The sequence below is a fragment of the Toxotes jaculatrix genome, chromosome 16, assembly GCF_017976425.1.
Source record: "Toxotes jaculatrix isolate fToxJac2 chromosome 16, fToxJac2.pri, whole genome shotgun sequence".
NCBI classification, from domain to species: Eukaryota; Metazoa; Chordata; class Actinopteri; family Toxotidae; genus Toxotes; species Toxotes jaculatrix.
Window position 1 is genome coordinate 2,542,370 of NC_054409.1, and position 16,634 is coordinate 2,559,003.

At 43.0% G+C, this 16,634-nt stretch overlaps 1 long non-coding RNA gene across 1 annotated transcript; it reads left to right on the forward strand.

Annotated features, from left to right (window-relative positions):
• Positions 1–2,921: 2,921 nt before the first annotated feature.
• LOC121195367 lies at positions 2,922–8,307 on the forward strand. The gene is made up of 3 exons (XR_005895462.1): positions 2,922–2,975; positions 7,773–7,946; positions 8,247–8,307. It is a non-coding gene; the product is annotated as an uncharacterized LOC121195367 (long non-coding RNA).
• Positions 8,308–16,634: the final 8,327 nt, after the last annotated feature.

The following is a 16,634-nucleotide window of genomic DNA, read 5'->3' on the forward strand; positions in this document are numbered from 1 at the left end:
TCACAGAAGTCATCTGTCAATGTGCTGCTGACAAACCTCATCCAGGGGAATCTGCTTCCCTCGGCTCTGGTCTGGATAACTTCCCGACCTGCAGCAGCCAATCAGATCCCTCCTGCATGTGTTGACAGGGTAACAGAAGTACGAGGCTTCACTGACGCCCAGAAGGAGGAGTACTTCAGGAGGAGATCCAGTGATGAAGAGCTGTCCAGAAGAATCATCACACACATCAAGACATCCAGGAGCCTCCACATCATGTGTCAGATCCCAGTCTTCTGCTGGATCTCTGCTACAGTTCTGGAGCACATGTTGACCACAGAGCAGAGAGGAGAGCTGCCCAAGACCCTAACTGACCTGTACTCACACTTCCTGCTGGTTCAGACAAAGCAGAAGAAGCACAAGTATGACGAGGGACATGAGACGAGTCCACAGGGGCTGACGAAGGCTGACAGGGAAGTTCTTCTGAAGCTGGGGAGGCTGGCGTTTGAACATCTGGAGAAAGGAAACATCATGTTCTACCAAGAAGACCTGGAGCAGTGTGGTCTTGATGTCACAGAGGCCTTGGTTTACTCAGGAGTTTGTACAGAGATCTTTAAAAGAGAGAGTGTGATCTTCCAGAAAACAGTCTACTGCTTTGTTCATCTGAGCATTCAGGAGTTTCTGGCTGCAGTCTACATGTTCCACTGTTACACAGAGAGGAAGACAAGAGAGCTGAGGACTTTCCTGGGACAAGATGACAAACACTGGGACTCAAAGCCTTTTACCAGGAACACTTATAAGTATTTTGGAAGCAATGATAGCAGCTACCCACCACTCGATGTCCTCCTGAGTGATGCCATGGAGAAATCCCTCCAAAGTAAAAATGGCTACCTTGACTTGTTTGTTCGCTTCCTTCATGGCCTGTCTCTGGAGTCCAACCAGAGACTCTTAGGAGGAGCAGAAATCATCCAGAGAGCCATCAACAACCTGAAGAAGATGAACACAGATGATATCTCTCCTGACAGAAGCATCAACATCTTCCACTGTCTGATGGAGATGAATGACCGCTCAGTACATCAGGAGATCCAAGAGTTTCTGAAGTCAGAGAACAGATCAGAGAAGAGACTCTCTGAGATCCACTGTTCAGCTCTGGCCTACGTTCTGCAGATGTCAGAGGAGGTTCTGGATGAGTTGGACCTGAACAAGTACAATACATCAGAGGAGGGACGACGGAGACTGATCCCAGCTCTGGGGAACTGCAAAAAGGCTGTGTAAGTCCAGACATGACCTTTAACATTATCAGTCAGTGTAGATTAGTAGTTTAGTTTTTCAAATATACACAGTATGAAATTATTCTCATAATAGTTTTATAATCTTTAGGTCAGCTGTGTGTTTTTCTGGAGATGTTTTAAATGTTGTGTTTTTCAGTTGGTTGTGATTATTGCTGTTAAGTTTTTTTTATTTATTTATTTATTAGTAACTGTTTCATTCTACATTCATTTGTTAATGTATTCATGTTATTTTCAGTCTTTTTGTTTTCATGTAAATCTGATAAATCAAATTCACATTTCAGGTGATTTAACTCTCTCTTTCTGCCAATAGCTCCCCCTAAATCCTCCACACTGCTCCGTTAAAGTCTTTCCATATTTTGTATTGAATCAAATCAAATCAAATCAGGCTTAATTGTCACTTTGCTGTACATACAATTGCAGTGCAGACAAAATGAGACAGTGTTTCCTGGGTTCAGGAGAGTGAAGTTAAAAAAACCCCAAAAGAAGTAAAAGTCGTAATAATAAATACTAAGTAAATACTAAAGAAAAAAACAAACACACTCAGTCCCTGCAAACAGCCCCCCCTCCCCCTGACTCTCCATCCCTAAGACCCCAACCCCCACCTCATACCCCCTACTCCCCACATACCTCCCCAAACATCAACAGCAAGATGCCCATTGTGCAAGATTTTCAGTAACTGTCCATAGTAGCAGACTGTCATTAAAGTGCCAGTGCTAAGCATTAACATGGCCAGTGCTGGGTAAAACACCCATTTAAGCTGTCTTTGAGTTAGTAATGGTGGATATGTCTGTGATTCAGCTGTTCAGTACTCTAACAGCTTGTGGTAGGAAGCTGTTGATGAGTCTGGAGGTTCTGCCGTTTATGCTCCGAGACATAAGTCAGAACCAGGTGTTTTCTCTCCTGGTGTCGAGGAGAGTAGAATCAGGAAACACACACCTTCAGCCAAGAAAAAGAGGTCTGAATATATCAGAGCAGAATGGGAGAATTCAGTATTCTACACATTTGTCTGAGTCAGACTGCTGAAGCTTCATTCAGCTACAGCTGAACTCATGAAGTCATTTCTTACAGTGTAGTTGTGTTAGGAGGAGACCACTTCACAGTCAGTGTGGACCACAGGAAGGACGACTGCCACCAAAGACTCTTTAAATCAACGTGTGACATCTGTTGGTTGAAGTCAAGAAATGTGAATTTATCCTTTAATGTTGTTTAATTACACAAAGTTCAGGAAGAAGAAGGTCATGTAAAAACTTGATGATGAAGAGGATTTGAGTCCAACATGTCTGATTTGATCTTTATCTTCTAATTCCAGACTTGACTGAGCTCAGCAGCATGTTATGAATCTGTGTTGACATGAATAGTTGTATGAATGTTGTGGTGACATTTGGATGATGTGTATAGAAGGCTGACATTATGATGATCCACAATAAGAGAAGGACAAAGTCCCTCTACTCATGTTAGTGAAAGCTCATTGATTAGGACATATCTGATTGGATTAGAAATAATTTTTATCCACATGATTTATTCTTTATTCAGATTGAGTTACTGCAGGTTGTCAGAGATCAGCTGTGCTTCTCTGGCCTCAGCTCTGAAGTCCAACCCCTCCCATCTGAGACACCTGGACCTGAGCTTCAACGAGCTGCAGGATTCAGGAGTGAAGCTGCTGTGTGGTTCTCTGGAGAGTCCACACTGTAGACTGGAGACTCTGAGGTCAGTTCACTGTCTGTTACTGTTGTAAATCTTAGATATTTAATCCACAACTGAACCTGGTTTATCTTCATCCAGAATTTGAATCCATTCATCTTGAATGAATGAATGAATGAATGAGTGAGATTTGAAATACTTGTTCCATATTGTGACTTTTTCTTATCTCAGACTAAGAATTATTCCTTCAGTTTCACTTCATTTCAGTCAGTTGTCATGAATAATGTCTGTTGACTTCAATGAAACCTTCAGAACTCACACACTCGTATTTGTCACAGTCAGCAGACTAATGTTTTCTAAATGAAGTGTAGAAAATGTCCAGTGTGAGTTGTTCAAAGTCAATTTTTATCACAACAATATACAGAAGATCCTCACAACTAATATTTGTACAAATCAATTGAAAAACACTTTCTGATGAAAACTGAATTGATTTGTTAAATGTGTAAAGGAGCAAAGACTTAAAGGACCACACTGTTGGTTTGACATGTTTCCGTCCATTAACTGCAAATCTTGTTGTATTGTAAAGTGTCACTGGCTGTTTGAAAAGACACCAACAAATAAAATATTATTATTATTATTGTTATTATCAGTAGTAGTAGTGTTGAATTGTATGTATGTGACATTGCTGCTGTGCATTTTCCAAAGTTTTCCATTAAATCCATCTGTAATTTGGGATCAAATAGTTGTTGTTCAGTTGAATATGTGTTTAGTTGTGGATTTCCTGAGCTGATCTGCAGGATAGAGACCAGGACCAAGCAAGACAATATTCCTGGATCAGGACTGAACATTTGAAGTTTGATCCATTTCAGTGGTAAATCAAAGTCAGTTTTTAGTCCAACATGTCTGATTTGATCTTTATCTTCTAATTCCAGACTTGACTGAGCTCAGCAGCATGTTATGAGTCTGTGTTGACATGAATAGTTGTATGAATGTTGTGGTGACATTTGGATGATGTGTGTAGAAGCCTGACACCACGAGTGTTTGGAGTTATCCTAGCTTATTAATCAACATTAACTTTTTGGTGTTCTGTGGTTAATTTCTGAATTCTTGCACATGTATATGTACATACGTCGATACGATACGTATATTTATCGTCCACCTGCAGTTTTTGTCTAAATTCACTGAATTTTTATCTAATTTAGTGCTTAGTATGGATAAAGCAATTATAGTGGGTGACTTTAATATTCATGTAGATACCCACAATGACAGCCTTAAGACTGCATTCAATTCAGTATTAGACTCAATTGGCTTCATTCAAAATGTTAAACCAACTCACTGTTTTAATCACAGCCTTGATCTTGTACTGACATATGGCACAGAAGCTGAATATTTGACAGTATTCCCTCAGAACCCTCTTTTATCCCATCATTCTTTAATAATATTTGAATTTACAATAATGACCTGCACAGCATCTGGGGAAAAAAAATTAACTACTGTAGATATTTGTCTAATAATGCTGTTACCAAATACAGTCATGGAAAAAAAATTATTAGACGACTCTTGTTTTCTTCAATTTCTTGTTCATTTTTGTGCCTGTTACCAGTAAAGGTACATTTGTTTGGATAATGATAACAACAAAAATATCTCAAAAGAGTTTAATTTAAGAGCCATTGTCCATGGCTTTCTTGATAATAACCAAAATCACTTAGGTTCTTACATCAATAGCTGTGGCATTGTAGAGCCAAAAACAGTGCTTTTAGGCATTCCATGTTTTCTTTTCTGTCTGTTTTAGTCACGATACACACAGGAGTTAGTACTTGATTGCATAACCATTGTTTCTGATGACTGCAGCCATGCGTCTTGGCATGCTCTCCACCAGCTTCTGATATTGTTCTGCTGTCACAGCAGCCCATTCCTGTTGTACAAATTTGCTTTGTTTTTCGGCTTGTGCTTCTCCATTTTGAGTTTGATGATTTTTTCAATTGGATTTAGATCTGATGACTGAGCAGGCCAGGGCATGATTTGAATGTTCTGGTTCTCCATCCAGGCATTAACTGACCTTGCTGTGTGGCAAGGGGCATTGTCTGGTTGGAAAATCCAGTCATTCGGGGCAGGAAAGAGTTTTCCAGCTGAAGACTGTTCTCAAGAGTAGCCCTTTACGTGACCTGGTTCATTCGCCCTTCACACAATTGCATTTGCCCTGTTCCACTCATACTGAAACAACCCCAGATCATCACTGATCCACCCCACGAATCCTGACACAGGAACGGATGAGTGCACGGTCATCTCGTGGGGTACAAAGACGTTTCCTGCCTGTCGACCAGCTACCAATTTGGTAGTACCATGTCCGGCTTGTTTTTTCTTGGTGTAATGAACCGCTGTCTTGGAGATCTTTAATTTTTTGGCTACCTGTCTCACTCATGCCAATTTCCAGCAGTGCCAACATGGCTGCCTTTGTGGCTTCATATAATTCTTTTGTTTTAGGCATTATGTAAGAGCTGACAGCTTCTGAGTTGTGCTATGGCTTGAATGTAAGCAGGGAACCACTCTCAGCCTTTGCATGTGCAGTGCTGCTTATGACATGGAATGGCCTCTTATATACCCTGGGAATACAATTAGGCTGAAGCATGTCAAATAGGACTTAAAGTATTATGTAATCAGCTGCATTTTGTGTTCATTGTATTCTTCAGGTTATATACATTTAGTGGTACCAGGCATTGAACAAGAAATTGAAGAAAACAAGGGTGGTCTAATAATTTTTTCCATGACTGTATAAGGAAGTTATTCCAAATCGATCTGACAGGTAAGACCTAAACCAGCTTAGTGTGGCTCCTTTGATGCCAATTAAGTGCTCCAGTCTCTGTAGTAGGATGTGATGGTCAGTGGTATTAAATGCAGCACTATGATCTAACAAGACAAGTACAGAGACGAGTCCTTTCTCTGGTGTACTTAGTAGGTAATTTGTAACTTTAACTAATGCTGTCTCTGTGCTATGATTCACTCTGAATCCTGACGGAAAATCCTCAAATAAATTGTTCTATAGAAAGTCACACAGCTGATTGGTAACTACTTTCTCAAGGATCTTAGAGAGAAAGGGAAGGTTAGATATAGAGTACCCTTTTTAAGAAGTGGTTTAATTACAGCTATTTTACATAGCCTGTTAGTAAGGAGGAATTTATCATATCCAGTAGAGAGGTGCTGATTAGGGGTAAAATTTCCTTTAGGAGCCTGGTGGGGATCAGGTCTAAAAGATAGGTTGATGGTTTAGATGAAGAAATCATAGAAGTTAGTTGGTGAAGATCAGTGGAAGAGAAACTTTCTAATCAGGTTTCACTGTTTCTGAGGTTCCTGTGCTTAAAGAAAAATCAGTGCTAATTGAGGACAGGAGGTGATCAATTTAGTCTCTGATAGTCAGAATTTTATTATTAAAGAAGTCCATGAAGTCGTTACTGCTGAGAGCTATAGGAATACATGGATCAATAGAGCTGTGACTCTCTGTCAGCCTGGCTACAGAGCTGAAGAGAAACCTGGGGTTGTATTGTCTTCTATTAATGAAGAGTATTCTGTATGCTTAAAGTCTATCTTGCCAGGCCAAGGAGGATTCTTAAAGTTTGGTGGAATGCCAAATCTTTTCAAGTTTTCATTTTCATTTTGTTTAATTTGTGAGCTTGTGAGCTAAACCACGGAGAAAACCTATTTTATTTCTCTGTCATCTTTCTTAGAGGAGCGATAGAGTCAAGTGTCATTTGCATTGAGTCAGCAACTTTGTTGAAATGATGGTCAGTTTGAGAGGGACTGAAGTCAGCACAGGAGTCCTCTGTTATATTGAGGCATGACACTGAGTTAAGTACTGATGGAATCACTTCCTTATATTTAGCTACAGCACCATCAGATAGACATCTAGTAAAGACATTTTTGCCTAATGGCGTGTAGTCCAAAAATACAGATTCAAATGCAACGAAACAGTGATCTGATAGAAGAGGATTCTGTGGGAAGATTGGTACAAGGTCGAGGGTGGGGTTAAGACAATGAGTCTGTTTATTTACACTTTGAGAGAAGCCTACTGAGTCTAATATTGAGATAAATTCAGAGCTAAGGCTATCATTGTTTACATCCACATGAATATTGAAATCACCTACAATAATGACTTTATCTGTACTGAGAACTAAACTCGATAAAAACTAAGAGAATCCAGACAGAAACAGAGAGTATGGCCCAGGAGGGAGGTACAATATAACAAATTGAACTGGCTGTAATGTTTTCCAGGTTGGATGAGAAAAACTAAGAACGAGGCTTTCAAATGAGTTATAATTGATCAACTGTAACTATGGCAAGTGCACTCAAAGATGATGGCAACAGCCTGAGTATAAGAATACTCTGACTCAAAAATCATGATTCACATGTCACTAAACCTAAAAACTGGTAAATGGCTGCATTTATATAGAACTTTTACCCACAGCTCTTTACATGCTGCCTCTCATTCACCCATTCACACACACTGATGTCAGCCAGCTACCATACAAGGTGCTGGTCTGACCATCACGGCTGGTTTTAGGTAGAGTTTTTAGGTAGAGCCTAAGGACACTTGATGTTGACAGGAGGAGAGCTATGATTAAAGGACAAACCTCTGTACCTGCTGATACACAGCTGCCCTGAACTTACAACTAATAAACTATTTTATTCAAGGATTCATACTAAATCAAATCAGGCACCAACATTAATACAGTTACAGTCAAGACCTGAAGTATTTGGACAGTTATTGTTCTTCAGGATCTGAGTTTCAGCACATTGAGAGTTTTGTTCCTTTGATTGTCCTTTCAACACAAATGTTATTTGACTTTTTCTTCATTGTTTCCTCCTCAGACTGAGCAGCTGTAACCTCTCAGAGAGAAGCTGTGAAGCTGTGTCCTCAGTTCTCAGCTCCCAGTCCTCTAGTCTGAAACACCTGGACGTGAATAACAACGACCTGCAGAATTCAGGGGTGAAGCTTCTGTCTGCTGGACTTGAGAGTCCACACTGTTCCCTGGAGACTCTCAGGTCAGGATCCATCAACTTGATTAGTTGATGATTTGCTGATATCTGATTTACATCAGTGGATAAACAGCCAATGTGTGCAGGATTGTTCAAAGTAAATTTTACTGACAATTACTCATCATTTCTCTTGTTTTTGCTTCAGATGTTGATTTTTTTAAATCCTACAGATGATATTTAAGGAATTTGCCTTAAATACATTGAACCTGGACCAAAATGGACCAGAACCAAAAACAAAAAAGAACAAGAAAACAGACCAGCCGGTGTTGACAGAGGGTTCCTGTGTGATGTTGTGTGTGTCTGCAGGCTGTCAGGATGTCTGATCACAGAGGAAGGCTGTGCTTCTCTGGCCTCAGCTCTGAACTCCAACCCCTCCCATCTGAGAGAGCTGGACCTGAGCTACAATCATCCAGGAGACTCAGGAGTGAAGCTGCTGTCTGCTGGACTGAAGGATCCACACTGGAGACTGGACACCCTCAGGTATGGAGAGGCCTGCTGCAGCCACAGACAGTGTGTGATAGAGGAGGAAGAGCTGGAAACATTTAGTGTGTCACAGCTGATGACAGAGCTCTACAGAAGTGCTTTGAATTCAACTACAACAATTCAATTCAATTTTATTTAATTCAGTTCAATTTTATTTACATAGCGCCTTCCACAATCAAAATTGTCTCAAAGCGCTTTACAGAGACCCAGAGCCTGACCCCAGAGCAAGCACTTAAGGCGACAGTGGCAAGGAAAAACTCCCTTTTAACAGGAAGAAACCTTGAGCAGAACCTGGCTCAGATGGGGGACCCTCCTGCCGATGGCCGGGCTGGGTGAAAGGAGGAAAAGAAGGAAGATAGGACAGCTAGGAATGGAGGACAATTAGTGGATAATGTGTGCTCAGCAGATTACAGTTATGATAGGAAACAGAGCACAGAGGCAAAAAAAGCTGTCATGACTGGTAATTATTTACATTACAGTCTGCATAGAATATTAATCCAATATTTACCTGTAGCAGAATGAAACATTAAACGTGTTAGAAATGGATCATTGTAAACAATAAACAGCAGCAGGCGGGTGAAGCCAGGACCACAGAACATGCAGCTCCGGAGCCAGAGATACCTGCAGAAAGGTACAGAGACAGAGAGACCAGAGAGAAAAAAACACAGGTCTGCGGGACAGAGAGGACACAGAGTTAATGACATGGAATAAAGGCTAATAAATTTGAGAGTGGGTCTGAGGATAGAAAGAGAAAGAAGAAGAAGTGCGCAGTAGATCATGGGATGTCCCCCAGCAGCCTAGGCCTATAGCAGCATAACTAAGGGATAGTTCAGTTGCCTGAGCCAGCCCTACTAAGGGCTATATCCTTAACTGTAACAGTGTCTATAGAGATAATTGTGACTAACTTTAAGTTTAATAAATAACTAGGACTGTAACTACAACTAATTATAAGCTTTGTCAAACAAAAAGGTTTTAAGCCTAATTTTAAAATTAGAGAGGGTGTCTGCTTCCCGAACCCAAACTGGCAGTTGGTTCCACAGGAGAGGAGCCTGATAGCTAAAGGCTCGGCCTCCCATTCTACTTTTAGAGATTTTGGGAACCATAAGCAAACCTGCATTCTGGGAACGAAGCAATCTGTTGGGATAATATGGTACTATCAGCTCTTTGAGATATGAAGGAGCCTGGCCATTGAGGGCCTTATATGTAAGGAGAAGGATTTTAAAATCAATTCTGGATTTTACAGGAATCCAATGAAGAGCTAATTTTTCAGCATCACTCTGCGACAGAATGTTCCTAATCTTACTGATATTGCGCAGGTGAAAGAAGGCGGTCCTGGAGACTTGTTTTATATGTGAGTTAAAGGACAAATTCTGATCAAAAATAACTCCAAGGTTCCTCACAGTCGTACTGGAGGCTAAATTAATGCCATCCAGAGTAACTATATGATTAGATAAACTGTTTCTGAGGTGTTTGGGACCAAACAAAATAACCTCAGTTTTGTCTGAATTCAGAAGAAGAAAGTTACAGGTCATCCAGGCCTTTATGTCTTTAAGACATGTCTGAAGTATGGCTAACTGATCTGTTTCGTCTGGCTTCATAGATAAATATAGCTGAGTATCATCTGCATAGCAATGGAAATTTATTCCATGCTTCCTGATAATATTGCCTGGGGGAAGCGAGACGAGTATAGAGACGAGTCCATTATCTGATGCCATGAGAAGGTTGTTGGTAACTTTCACCAGTGCTATTTCTGTGCTATGATGAACTCTAAATCCTGACTTCAATCAAACCATTCCTGTACACAAAGAGGGGTTTTCTCTAATTCTGATTTCAGTATCTCATCATGACTCACTGTGTCATATTTAAGAGAAAATATGTGCCAATCATTAAATCAGGTGTGGTCAGCTGTTTTCTGTGACCTGAGAAGGACTTTCTCAGACTGGATTTCATGCTGCATCAGCACAAAGCCAGCGTGGAAACATTTGAGCTGCAGCTGGTTGAACTGCTCCTGAAGCAACAGAGTAACTTTGAGCACTCAGAGTGCTTTCACCACAACAACCCCAAAGACTTTAGATACCTGTTCAGTGCTGACACACTAATAATAACATCCCAACAATAATAAGACCGTCTACACTGCTCAGAGACATTCATCTGCCAGTGTCTCAAACCAAGGAGGAAATGAAATCAGGTCTCTGATCATGTCTCTGTCTTCTAAAATATCCATGATCAATAATCAGCTGAATCACTCTGAGATCCTGATCTTGTCATTCTGAGATCTTTTGTTGCGTCTGACACCAAAAGTGATATCAAATGCAGAAGACAAATGATAAAATCTTTCCTCCATGTCACCTCCCTGCTCCATATAATTCCAAGATAAGGACTCCAGGTCCTTTGTCTCTTTGCTGAATGAACAGAATAATAAAACCATCTGTGTATGAGAGCCATGTAATGTCCATGTTTGCATGCTGAAAGAGAACGTGCTGGTCTGACCCCCCTCCTCCTTTCAGGGTGGAGCCTGGTGGAGTCCAGTGGTTGAGACCAGGTCTGAGGAAGTGTAAGTGTGGTTTTCATTTGATTCCTGAAAACAAAGCAGCTCACATTCAACCATCTTCAAAGTATCAATCAATGATCAGGTGATAGATCAGTAACTGCAGCTGTGTTGTGTCTCCTTCTCTCCATCAGATTTCTGTGAACTCACCATCGACACAAACACAGTAAACAGAAAGATCACACTATCTGACAACAACACGAAGGTGACACCTGTGAAGGAGGATCAGTCATATCCTGATCATCCAGACAGATTTGACTCGTGGCCCCAGCTGCTGTGTAATAATGGTCTTACTGGTCGCTGTTACTGGGAGGTCGAGTGGAGAGGAAGTCTTTATATATCAGTGAGTTACAGAGGAATCAGAGGGAAAGGAGACAGAGAAAACTCTGTGTTTGGATGGAACGATCAATCCTGGAGTCTGAGCTGCTCTGATGGTGGTTACTCTGTTTGGCACAATAACAGAGTGACACCTATCTCCTCCTCCTCCTCTTCATCATCTTCCTCTGTCTCTCACAGAGTAGCAGTGTATGTGGACTGTCCTGCTGGCTCTCTGTCCTTCTACAGAGTCTCCTCTGACTCACTGATCCACCTCTACACCTTCAACACCACATTCACTGAATCTCTGTATCCTGGGTTCAGGTTCTGGTCTCCTGGTTCCTCAGTGTCTCTGTGTAGAGTGTAGCAGAGAGAGTCTCCTCCTTTTAGAGAAACTCAGTCTCTGTTGAACAGATAGTTCAGTCTGTACATGTCTGTATCTTTCACTCACAAACACCTTTTCAGATTCATGTATTAAAACAGTTTATTTGTTAAACTTTTCTAAATGTTTCCTTGTAAACTTCTTCCTCTTCCAGTCCTTTAAAGATGGAAGCTACGATTATTACAGGAGAAAAATGTTGCTGACTTTTACTTTTTTAAGATTCTAATCATGATCTTGTCCTTTCACATTAAAAGCATCATTATGGACATCAGTGTTTTGTCCTTCTCTGAATCTCGGGACAACTGAGGTCATAAAGTCACTTTGAGAGAGCCTGTCACCAAGGGAGGGGGGCATTGGAGCATTGTGTGCCTCCCATTACACCCCTACACCTCCCAAAATGACTTTTCAAGTAAAAGAAGAAAATGAGATCCATTAACAGTCTGTGTGTTCACTGCAGAATGTGAAAAACCTGCAGGAGCACTGAGGAAAGTTTTCACTGTTTGTTGATGCACATCAGACACTGCTGCTCCTCAGCCTGAGCAGAGGCCAAAAGTAGAAGTGGTTGTCACGACTGAGCAAGGTTTGAATTCAAATGCACGACACAACAAAGGAGTTCAAAATAACAATCTTTATTTCGAAACCAAAATTCACTTGTGGTGAGGCAAAAATACCAAAACAAACTAAATTAAATGCTACTAAAAACACAAAATCACTCTTAGCGAGGAAAAAGCTACAAGAAAATAAAAGACTAAGACAAAAAAAAAGTACGGACAAAACAAGACAAAAGCTAGAATGAGCAAACTGTGAACATGACCTGACAGAATGAAGAAAACGCTGGTTCTACTATCGAGAGACAGGATGAACTGGCACAAAACAAAGGGAGACGCAGACAATATATTGACACTAGGTAATGGGGAACAGGTGGAAACAATCAGGGCGGGGAAGACAATCAGACTGGCAGGAACACAAGAGGAAGGGCAAGCTACCTGAAACACAAAGGGAGAACAGATTACAAAATAAAAGTGGAATGCACAAGACAACATAGCACAGGATAAAACATAACAAGACCTTATTTCCTCACTGTGACAGTACCCCTCCCTCTAGGGACGGCTTCTGATGGACCTGGTACCTGTGGGTGCCGATCATAAAAGTCTGTAATAAGGTCAGGGTCCACGATAAAGCTTGCAGGAACCCACGACCGTTCCTCAGGTCCATAGCCCTCCCAGTCCACCAAGAATTGTCTACCCAGCCCCTGTTGCGGACAGCCAGAAGGGACTTGATGGAGTAGACAGGACCACCGTCAATCATCTGGGGAGGTGGAGGAGGTTTGGCAGGAACCATGGGGCTCTCCTTGACAGGCTTAACCCATCTGACATGAAAGGTAGGATGACCCCTCAGGGATCGGGGCAGTCGTAGACTCACCGCTGAAGGACCAACCACCTTGGACACCAGGAAAGGACCCACAAATTGTGGGGCCAACTTCCTGGAGATGACGTGGAGGGGTAAGTCCCGTGTCGAGAGCCAGACCCTCTGGCCAGGCTGGTACGCTGGGGCAGGTCGCCGCCTCCGATCAGCGGCCCTCTTCCTGCAATCCACGCTGCGGAGCAGGACTGTGCTGCCCTCGCCAAGCGTAATCCTGCTAGGCTAGACAGCCAGCTAACATTAAACAACGAGTGCGCCTGTTGTCGTTTTAAGACACACCGTCATTTATTTATTTTTGTAAAACTGAAATACAACAGAGAAAATAACGCAAATTAATATCCGCTCAAAACAACAAAAAACAGTACACATTTCACAGAGTAACGGAGCTAGCAAGCTAAACAATATATAAATTAGCCACTAAATAAAATGCTACACCAATAACACGCTAAATGTACATCTTAAAACTTCACACAATAACACTTACAGACTGTAGCAGTCATAGGCCGAAGCGTGCGCAAACATCCACACTTTTAAGCTGCGACACTCTGTTCCTGTCTTAACTGTTCTCAACTACTCTCACGTAGCGCCGCTGAGCGGAGCGTCCAAGATGCTAGTCATCCTACCGTCAAGAGGAGCGCTTACTCCGATGCCATTTTCAAAAACCAAAAAAGGCACGCGAACACCCACTCCAACTCAAATTACCTGAACTAAAGAAACAATATAACTTTTACATTTTTACACTTGACACTTATAAACTTCAACATTATTAATCTAAAGACAGCACAAGGACCTTCCGGGCAGCTGCCCATATGCGGCGGCAGTGCCGGACCATGGCATGGGCTGATGGGACGATAATCTCCTTTTTGGTGTCTGAAAAAATAGAGGGTTGATTGCCAGAAACACACTGGAATGGAGACATACCGGTGGCTGACGTCACATTCTGCTCTGCCCCTCTCCTACCCTGCTGCTCAGCCAAACCCCCTCATCAGCCCAACTACTTCCACCTGCTGCTATCACTGTCACATTCTGCTCTGCACCTCTCCTGCCCTGCTGCTCAGCCACACCCCCTAATCAGCCCAACTACTTCCACCTGCTGCAGTCACCTGCTCACCAATCAACCCAGTATATATGCAGCCTTATCCCCTCACTCTTTGCCAGATTGTCTTCGCTCTCATGCCTGACTCTCCAGCACTTATTCCCGGACTGCTTACCTGTTATCGACCCGTCTTGCTCCTGACCTTGCTTCACGTCTCTGCCCCGGTAACCCACCAGCCTTCTGTCTTTGACTACGAGTACTGCCTGCCTGTTCTCCATTCTTCACCTGCCTGTGGCTGCTCGGCACTCAGCTTCACCTCCCCGGCTCACCCCCTCTGTCCTCAGCTCCTCTGACTCTGCCTAAGGTCCGGATCCACGCCAAGCCCTTATTCAACCACCTTCCAGCAAGACTTCACCAGCAGTGAGTTAGAGACATTTCGCTTCCCCGAACTCGTTGAGCCTGTTAAGAACTGTTGGACTGATTACCTGTCCTGTGGTTAAGTGCTTGCCTAGCACACGGGAGACCCGAGTTCGAATCCTGTTGTGCTCACCTTCACTGCATCCTCTGGTTAATAGAGTACTTGCTGAATAAAGACTGTTTATGCTGATTTGTGCTGCAATTGGGTTCATTCTATACCTGTTACAGTCGTGGGAAGAGAGTTGTGGGCGTATTCCACCCACACCAGGTTTTTGCTCCAGGAAGCCGGATTCTGCTATACCAGGCACCAGAGGCACGTCTCCAACTCCTGGTTGAGGCATTCAGTCTGGCTGTTAGCCTCAGGGTGGTAGCTGGAGGTGAGGCTGACAGTGGCGCAGATAAGTCCACAGAACTCTTTCCAAAACCTGGAGACAAACATTGTTGGAGACAATGTCTTTGGGAAACCGGTTAATGCGAAACACATGAGTCATAAGGATCTTGGCTGTCTCCTTAGCCGATGGCAACTTGGGCAAAGCTATAAAATGTTTAATTTTAGAAAATCTTAAAAAAAAAAACGAGTGGGCACAGGGAGAGGCTGCAACAACCCCATCTGTGCTCTGGAAGAGTTCTTATTGCGGGCGCAGACAGAGCATGCCTCCACATATTCCTGCACCTCTTGCTCCATGGATGGCCACCAGAATCTCTGTGAGATGGCATGCAAAGTTCTTTTAATCCCAGGGTGGTAGGGGAGCAGAGAGGTGTAAGCCCAGTGGATCACCTGTAGACGCACGGTAACAGGGACAAACAAATGATTTTCAGGACAGCCACTAGGGGTCGGGGCCTCACCATTTGCACGCTTCACCTCTGATTCTATTTGCCAGGATACTGCCCCACCACACAATTCAGTGGTAGGCTAGATTCAGGCTCCTTGGCAGAAGGCTCGGGGTCAAACAGGCGGGACAGGGCATCAGGCTTGGTGTTCTGGGATCCCGGCCTGTAAGACAACACAGAGTTAAAGCGACTAAAAAAACAGAGTCCACCTGGCTTGATGAGAGTTCAGTCTCTTGGTTTTATGAATGTACTCTAAGTTCTTGTGATCAGTCCACACAATGAATGGGTGTTGTGCACCCTCTAACCCAGGGGTGGGCAAACTGTTCCACAAAGGGCCGATGTGGCTGCAGGTTTTTGTTCCAACCAAGCAGCAGCACACCAGACTTGACTCATTTAATCAACTGATCTCAGTCTTCAGACAGTTGGTCAAACTGTGTGCTCTTCATTGGTTGGAACAAAAACCTGCAGCCACACCGGCCCTTTGAGGAACAGTTTGCCCACCCCTGCTCTAACCAGTGCCTCCACTCTTCCAAGGCTACCTTGACCGCTAATAGCTCGCGGTTCCCAACATCATAGTTTCTTTCAGTCGGTGAAAGCTTACATGACAAGAATGCACAGGGATGGAGCTTGTTGTCCTTCTCAGAGTGTTGGGACAGTATCGCCCCTATCCCGACATTGGAGGCGTCAACCTCCACCACAAACTGCCGGCTGGGGTCTGGAACCGTGAGAATGGGTGCGGTGATGAACCGAGCCTTGAGCAGCTGAAAGGCTTCCTCAGCCTGAGGAGACCACAGGAACGGGGTCTGTGGAGAGGTGAGAGCATGGAGAGGGGCAGCTATGGCGCTGAAGCTTCTGATAAACCGCCTATAGAAGTTAGCAAATCCTAGGAATTGCTGAACCTTCTTGTGGCTATCAGGGGTTGGCCACTGAGCCACAGCACTAACTTTAGCCAGATCCATCTGTATCTTCCCAGGGGCTATGATGAAGCCAAGGAAAGATACAGTATTGGCATCAAATTCACTCTTTTCGGCTTTCACATACAACTGGCGAACATGGCAGACATGGGTGTCAACATCTGGTGAAAAATCAGGATGTCGTCTAAATAGATGAACACAAAACGATTCAGGAAGTCTCTGAGAACATCATTTATAATAGCCTGGAATACAGCAGGAGCATTAGTCAGACCAAAAGGCATAACAAGGTACTCATAGTGACCACTGGGAGTGTTAAAACCAGTCTTCCATTCATCTCCCTCCCTTA